The sequence below is a fragment of the Stegodyphus dumicola genome, chromosome X2, assembly GCF_044657685.1.
Source record: "Stegodyphus dumicola isolate Sdum_Otavi_A_Nest chromosome X2, ASM4465768v1".
Classification (NCBI taxonomy): domain Eukaryota; kingdom Metazoa; phylum Arthropoda; class Arachnida; order Araneae; family Eresidae; genus Stegodyphus; species Stegodyphus dumicola.
In genome coordinates, this window is record NC_140781.1 from 822,005 (window position 1) to 830,868 (window position 8,864).

Here is an 8,864-nt window from a genome sequence, read left to right on the forward strand (position 1 = left end):
TAAACCAATTTTGTTTCAGATTTTTTTCCGAATTTAGAGTCTCTCCATCAAGTGCTGTTTCTCTTGAAACCATTGAAAGTTAAATGTTCAACAAAAAAGAATTATAAATAAAAATTTAATGAGTACTCGTATAGAAATTTAGTGGAGCCAAATTGTCTTCTGTTAAGGATGCTCCAAATGTGCTTTTTCTTAGTTGTTTTAAGCATATACTTTATTATATTTTTCCCTTAATCTGAACTATTTTGGCATATTGTGAAGTTTTATGAACCAATTTGGGAAGATCTATTTAAAATTTATTCCACAAATAAAAATTCATTTTGAAATCAAATCAGATATGTTTTATTATTATCGAAGTAAAATTCTGCAGATTGACTTTCAACTTTGTTTTGCAAAGCACTCTGAAAGTTTCTTTCGGACTTCTTTCCGTTCTCTTGGCAAATGCATGACAGAATTATTTTTTGAAAAAGCTGATGTCCTTCGCTTATAAGAATGACTGATGCAACTGTATGCGTGTCGCTGTAAAGAGCACATGTTTCCCAGTAGCTGTTTTAAAGTGTCCTGTTTTTTTTCTTTAATTGGGTCATTCTCCGCTATAAGATCAGACGTTGATTTTGTGTTATTTAACAATTCCTTCATCTTATCTTCAGTTAAAAGCTCTTCTTCGTAATGAGCACTTTTTTTATCAAGGGGTTTTATAAGATTCCAATTCTTCTTTTGTAATTTTCTGATTCATTGTTTAACTTCTCTGTCTTCCATGTGTGAAAATTCTACGGCATCGTTTGCTTTTGAGATTTGTAAGATTTTTTGGACTTCATTTTCAGTCGATGGAAATTGTTTAAAGTAGCAGATAAATTCTTTCCATTGTTGATGATTGAATGCTGCAGCACGTATGAATGAAATTCTAGCAGTGGACAAATTAAATGGGATCCTTTAAAGTACTGCTGTACGCGAAATCACGCTTTACGAGTTTGCGCTCAGCAAGTACCTGCTGTATTAAAAATGATAGACTAGGAAACATGACTTGAAGAATCGTATGAGTTATGTGGAATGCAGATTGGGAGTTTAGTCGTGATAGGTAAACAGTCTATACAGATGACCGGAAATAATAAAAATTTAGATGGGAATTACTATAAAGTATTTTACTCCTGGACCATGGACTAGTCATTAACAGTACTTGTGTAAAAACAGATTAAAGTATATGAATTCCCTGTTTTAGAAAGGAATTTCTTTATGACAGTATGAAGTGTGTATCATGGCTGGAATAGCGAGGTGTTGCGTCTTCAGGGAAACAAAATTTGTTATTCTGTAATTTTTACTGAAAATGTGTGTTTAAATTTTGTTACCTAGATAACCTATTTTTAACTCTTTCTATATAAAAATGAAACCAAATACAGACAAAGAAATAAAATTGCATTCCTTTCCTTGGTGCAGTTATTCACAACTTTAACTTATTGGGAGCCAATATTAAGTTTATAGAATTTTGGCTAGCTGTAATTATATATTGCAATTTTAATATTTCAGTTGTTAGTGCATTACACAAAGTATAAAAATGTGTGGTATAAAATGTTAAAGAAAAGGTATACTCTTTGTATTATTTACAAAAAATTCAGCAAGATGAAAATTAAATACAGGGAAAACATATTTTAATGTGAAATTTAACACTGCATTTCTTCTGCGAGTTATTTTCCCTCTCTAGTACATGCGATGTTATGGCTAAATCCATGCAGTCGTTCGGATGTTTGTTTGTTATCCTGTATCTGAACATTGATTTTTAGCAAGTTCATTTTTGAAAATCCTCTTTCACCTTTTTACGTAAATCGAAAGCAGGAATTTATCTTTTTAAAAGTTTAACAGTTCATGATTTTTCTGATCTAGGACTATTCAAATGGGCTTTTTGTGGTATTCTTGATATTAATTAGGATGAAAATTAGTTATTTCCATTTCTAGATCGGTAGAATTTTTATTTAACATATTTTCAATCTTTTACCATTTTTCTTAAATACTAGTATTATGTAATGGGTTTGAAGTGAAGGAAGTAGTTGGCCTAATTTTAAATACACTCAAAACATCTAATTTGAAAACTAACTTAAGCTCGATGAGACTTTCCAAATGTTTGTTTCAGTTTTCTTATATTTCACACTTTAGTTCTCCAGATTTTCCAAAGTGGCAAAACGTACATTACATTATGGTATATTATGTATATTCCTTATATTTGTGTAATATTTTCACAAAATTAATTTTGATTTAAAATGAATTTATAATAGCCTTTAATTCAAAGACTTTGGTTTAGTTCTCTTCCCCCCCTCAAGTTTAAGATTTTAGTTATTATGTCTGTAAGAATGACTAAATCATAGAATCAGGTATGTTCAATAATTTCTTCGTAAGTTTCATTTCTGGATATTTAAAATTCTTCTATGAAACTTTTGTAACAGAAGCTGGGATGGAACCCAGGCAGACAGACAGAATGTCCCTTCCCTGAGTGAAAATTTCTTTCATTTCACTGAAAGTGACATTATACTATTTCATAATAAACCCTCGTAACACTAATAAATGTATATACACTTTTTTATAATGTTTATATAATGCGTGTTTATATAATGCGTGTATAAAACAAAACCAATTTTGTTTTAGTTTCTCCCAAATTTAGAGTCTCTCTATCAAATGCTGTTTCTCTTAAAACCATTGAAATTCAATTCACGTTTTATAGTACAATAAGTTAAGCATCCTTACATTAGTATATGAATTTGATTCCTTCAAAAGAAAAAAAGAGTATCTTAGTTTTTTTTTTTTTTTTTTTTTTTTTTTTTTTAATTTTTGATCAAAGTTTTAGTTATGTAGGTAATTGCAATATCTCTTCCGCAAAATTTTTTGCAACATTTTAAAATGCTGTATCATTCGATGGCATTTGATTTGTTTTCGCTTTCTGTATTAAAGCTGGGCTCAAACCCGGGCAGCTAGACAACATTTTCTTTCCTTGAGTAAAAATTAAATCGTTTAAAAATACATTTATGTCATTAAATGAAGAGGCTAGATGAAATATTCAAATCGTGTAGCTTCTACATTTAGTTTGACAGTAAAAAGTCTGGAAGTAATATTATTCTTTGTTGAAAAATATCTTTATTGATACCAAGTGTTGCAAATCAATCTTAAGTTATTATTAAGAGTAATATATAAAAACTGTCCCCCTTTGGCTACATTCCTGAAAGTAAGCATTAAGTATTTAACAAATCGATTTGATCATATTTTATGCATCATGCAGACTATATTTCCAGCTCTTTCATTAAAGTGCAATTTATTTTCAGTGTATGAACATGAAATTTCTTCTAAAATACTGTACAAGCCTAGTCACTTATTCCAAATTTAATTCAGTTTTCATATAAGAATTAAAATTTGCTAGACAATTGCTTTCTTAACATCTATTAAACTAAAAATAGTTTTATAGATGTTGTTGTAATTTAACACTTTTGACTTTATTGTTTTCAGAAATTTGCTAAATCAAGTTTATCTTTGTGTGACCTTGCATCTAAGGCACCAATAATAAATTTGTTTTGGCATTCACTGGTTAAATTTTTAAAGAAAACTTATTATTGATGTAAAAGAAGGAACAAATTACATTTATCTTGGTAATATGTCTTTTGATATTGTCTTAAGTTATCGCATCTTATGGTTATTTATGGTGTCTCATGATATTGCAGCAACTTAAAATGCATTTCATAGAACTTGTTGTTTCTTAAGTTGCTTAACCTATTTTCATAGCTTCTTGTCATCTTTATGTTTTACTGTTCCATGTTCAAATATATATAAAAGGTAAATTTCTAATCAAATATTCTTCCATTCACAGCACAGTGATATAATTTGTGTTCGCATTTATTATACAGTTATGATCATTATTCATTATAGAGTTTTATATATTTATTATATATATTTAATTTATATCATTATGTATTATATGATTTTGCTTTTAGAATATATCACAATATATGTTTCGAATTGCAAATAAAACTATTATGTTTTTCAATATGTTAATGTGATCTGTGTGTCTTTTAGGTTAATTATTTTAATAAAGGAATTAAAATAAAATCATACCCTTTTAATGTAATTCACATTTTACCATAAAATTTTTTTTTAAAGTCACATTTGATAACAATATAAAAAATGTTGATAGAAACTTTAAAATTATTCCTATTTTTATTGGCAAGTATTAAATATTCTTCACAAAATTCCATTTCTCAGCACACACCATCTCAATTAATTTAATCAGTTTCCAAATAAAAATTAAATTCAGTATGTCGCAGAGTAAGTACCAGAAGTAGAACTGCATGAAACACACAAGAACATATCCATATTTAGACAATCACTATTCACTTCTAACTGTTACTAACTGAATAAAGGAAAATATAAGTATAAAGTTCTATGAATAAAAGATCAGTTACACTAAAGAAAATTTTTTTTAATATACATTACATCTTAATTCTATATAATTATTCTTTTGTTTTTCACTTGCCCTTGACATTAGTTGATGACAGCTGATTCATGTCAGAAATATTGTTCCTTATAAAAAAATACACACATAAATTTTATGTTTTATATATAGAAAAATCTATGTACTCTTCTGTTATAGAGACTTGGATTCAAAAATGTCTGTATGTGTGTTTATACACAAACATACATGCATACGTACATATATACGTGCATATGTGAACACATTCATACATACATTTCTGAATTCGGTCCTGATAACAGAAGTGTACCAAATTTTGCCGCAGTTGTTAAATGAATAGTCTAAGGTAAAATGGTTCTGGTTTATTTGATTACAGCAAAGCTTGCTCAGGCTCATCTATACCTAAGGGTGTAGAAGATGCCGTTGTGTAGTACTTTCGATTGAAAACTGTCACACATTAATATTACATGTGTATAATCAGCTATAAAATATGCACCAAGAAACTGAAATTGTCAACAGTAATTTAATATACTTTATTCTGTGTTACATACGAATAGTACATTCTTTTTGGGCAAAGCTATATGAAGCATACACAATCAGCCTCATTCAAATACTAAATATTTAAGTATTTTTTGATTATCCAACCCCTAGTTTCAGCATTTTATAAAAGTGTTAGGTTTTTTTTATGCATTCCTGGTACACATCCGACCAAAGACAGTGCATAAAAATGGTTATATGATTATATTATACAAATGGTTATAATTTTATAGTTAACCATCATTTCGCTGGCAAATACTTTTTTTATCATAATGAATTACATTAGAATTTTGGAGTCTATGTACTTATAAAACAGAAAGCGTTAGATTTCATTAAAAATACAATGTTTTCCCTAAGAATAAAGAATCAAAAATGTGCATTCTATGAAATTGTACTTTTTAAATGATAAAATTTTAAAATCTACAATCTGAGTATTAGAATATGGTTGGAAAATTACCGTAAAATCTCTTGTTTCTACCAAAGTGCTTTTAATATTCTGTGATGGATGGAATTCTCTTATGAAAATTATGTTATGGTACTTGAAATGGTTTCTTGTTTACTTAAGAATTATAACCAGATAATGAAGCTCTTACAACAAATTTTATCTGATTAATATAATTTATGCCTTTTTTTTTTAATGAAATGGCTGTTGTATATAATGATTGTAGTTGTTTAAATTTAAATAATTCTTTGGCATAATGTAATTTATATCATCTATGTTGCTACAATTCTGTTTCAGTACAAGACCATCATGTCAGTGTAAGATTTCGTAAGTGGAGGCTTGGTTTCTAATCTTTGTGTAATATAATACGGAGAAGCTCTTACTGTGAATTTTCATATGTATAATTTATTCTTGTATTGGATTGGAATGGACTCGGTGTTTTCATTTAGGATGTTTCATATTCAAAGAGTTAGTTCAGTGTTTCATATTCATAGATGATTAAGTTCATACAATGTAATTAATTAATAGACTTATCACACAGACCTTTTTAATAGACTTATTCTTAAATTTTTTGTTCAGACATAATGTTACTAATTAAAAACAGCATTAGAAAAACAAAACTGGTTAAAAGAAAACTTCAGTTATTTTTAAAATTGATATTTTATATTTAAATGCTTTTATTAATATAAAAACAACAATAAACATATTTCTAAATAATAAGGTTATTAAGAATCCTTAAGAAAATTTTTAACATTTATAAAGGTTTGCAAGGTGAAAACATAATCGATTTTGTTATAAATCACATGGTTTTGACATGTTTTGAGTATGCTCCTGCTGGATTGGTAGAAGCTTGGTGATCCTGTTATGAACAAATCTTAACAGATGAAGATATAGCATGTGAATATACAATCTAAAGGAAAGGTAAGGTTAGATTAGGGTCTTTGAATATTACCAAGCACAATGGTTATCAGTCTGAAGAAGAATGCTTTTATGAAGAACTTTATAAGGCACACCCGTTCTTATATGGCAGGGTTGCTTTCTCAAGTACTGAGGTAGGGAATATTTAATCTGCTCTTTTTTTTTTTTTTTTTTTTTTTTTTTTGAAGTGTTTGGTAATGGTATTATTCATTTCATGTATTTTCTGTAATACATATAGAACACTAATATTTCTATTACAAGTGTCTTTTTTCATTTTTAAGTGCTTTGCTCGTTGATATTCTCAAAATTGCATCTAATAAGTAGTGCTATTAAGTATATAATAGCTATATATTATGTATAAATTATAATATAATGTACGGTTGATCTTTACAATATGGTAACTGGTAGTTTGGCGACATTTTGGAGGCGATAAAGGTTACTACCTGGGACTTTGGTAATAATGTGAGCAGTACTCAGTTCGGATTACGCATTATTTTGCATTAGGGAAATGAGAGATCATGGGATATGTCATGTGATATTAATGGACGAATTACGGTTCTTTAATCGGAAAAGGGGGGAAATCGGGGAAAAAATGTGGAAATTTTGTATTTAGCTTTATTCTGTGTTGTGTAATTTTTGGATCCCATGGCCCTAATTAAAGTGAATTCGAAATGGGTATTTAGGCATTGTGATAAAGAGAAGTTTGCTTTTTATTTAGCGGAGGAAGCATGGAGGAAAAATTCGCAGAAAAAATCTTTCAATAATTTTATTGAATGAATTAGAAAAGTGTATCCGCCACGTAATCAAGATTCTGAAGAAGATTAGGTAAGTTAGTATTTTTAATTATTTGAGGATATTATTTTTATGCATTGTTCTAAATGTAAGGTGGAAAGGAATTTGGTATTATTGGGAAAATTGTTATTAGCAATGATTTAGTTTAAAGTAATTAGGATTGTAAGGTAATTTTTATTAATTTAATGTATGTGCTCATTTATATTTTAAGTAGTGTTTTTGAATTTAATTATATTTTAATGAAATGATAGTTATTTTGTGAATTTTATGTTTGTAGGAATTTGGTATACGTTTAAGTTGAAATAAACGTGCATGGAAATAATTTAAATATTTGATACTAAGTATTTGTAATACTTGCAGTATGAATTCGTTGGTGACGTGTATAATGTAATAGATGATTTAGAGGTAAAAGTTTTTGGATATTTTATTTATTTTATATGTGGAAATGTTCATATTTGTAAAGGGTAAATACTTTTTCGCGATCAGGTAATTTCATATATGTTCTTTTTACCGGGTTTAAAGATAGAAAAAATTGTCATATATATTCGTGAAATTTTTCTAATTTATGAGAAAAAAGCAGTGTACATGGATATAGTGAAGAGTGTGCGCAATGCCATTTTTGTGCAATTCTGGGATGTTTTTTTAAGTAAAAATAAGTCGACGTGTACATGGTTTAGTGATATTATAATTAAATGATAGTTATTTTGTGAATTTTATGTTTGTAGGAATTTGGTATACGTTTAAGTTGAAATAAACGTGCATGGAAATAATTTAAATATTTGATACTAAGTATTTGTAATGCTTGCGGTATGAATTCGTTGGTGACGTGTATAATGTAATAGATGATTTAGAGGTAAAAGTTTTTGGATATTTCATTTATTTTATATGTGGAAATGTTCATATTTGTAAAGGATAAATACTTTTTCGCGATCAGGTAATTTCATATATGTTCTTTTTACTGGGTTTAAAGATTGAGAAAATTGTCATGTATTTTCGTGAAATTTTTCTAATTTATGAGAAAAAAGCAGTGTACATGGATATAATGAAGAGTGCGTGCAATGCCATTTTTGTGCAATTCTGGGATGTTTTTTTAAGTAAAAATAAGTCGGCGTGTACATGGTTTATGTTTATGTGTTATTTTGAAAAACGCGTAAGGAGTATGGTATTGTGCACTTTTTCCCAATTTTGCAGTGAATATTTGTCATGATGAAGCAGTTTTGTTTGATAAAATTTCTAGCATAAGTGTAATTCGGCTAGTAGATTGTTGGAAGAAGTGTTCAGTAGATAAGAAGAAAAGAAACATGTCTTTACTTCGTGAAGACAAAATGGCGGCGGGGAAAAAAAAATAGAGGGTTGCTGTAGGAGAGTTGGTTGCCAAATTTTCGCCAAAAAATCGCCAAGTTACCATAATGTAAAGATCAACCCAATATATTTTTAGTATGTAATCATTCAAAATAAATTTTATGAAAAAAAAAAAGACACTTGACAGCAGAGATTTTCTGGAAATCCCAAGTTAAATACATATGAAATCATTTGTTTACAATCAGTGAACGTTAACACCAAAACAGCGACTCAACGCTTACAACAGCCAGCAGTTCCTCCTTTACATGAACAAGAAATTAAATAAAAAAATATATATATATATTTCTCCTTTTTCAACAATGAAATGTACTTCGATTTCATGCGATCATTACGCTATAGAACTTATCCTTCAACAGGAAGTCAAAATTCGTA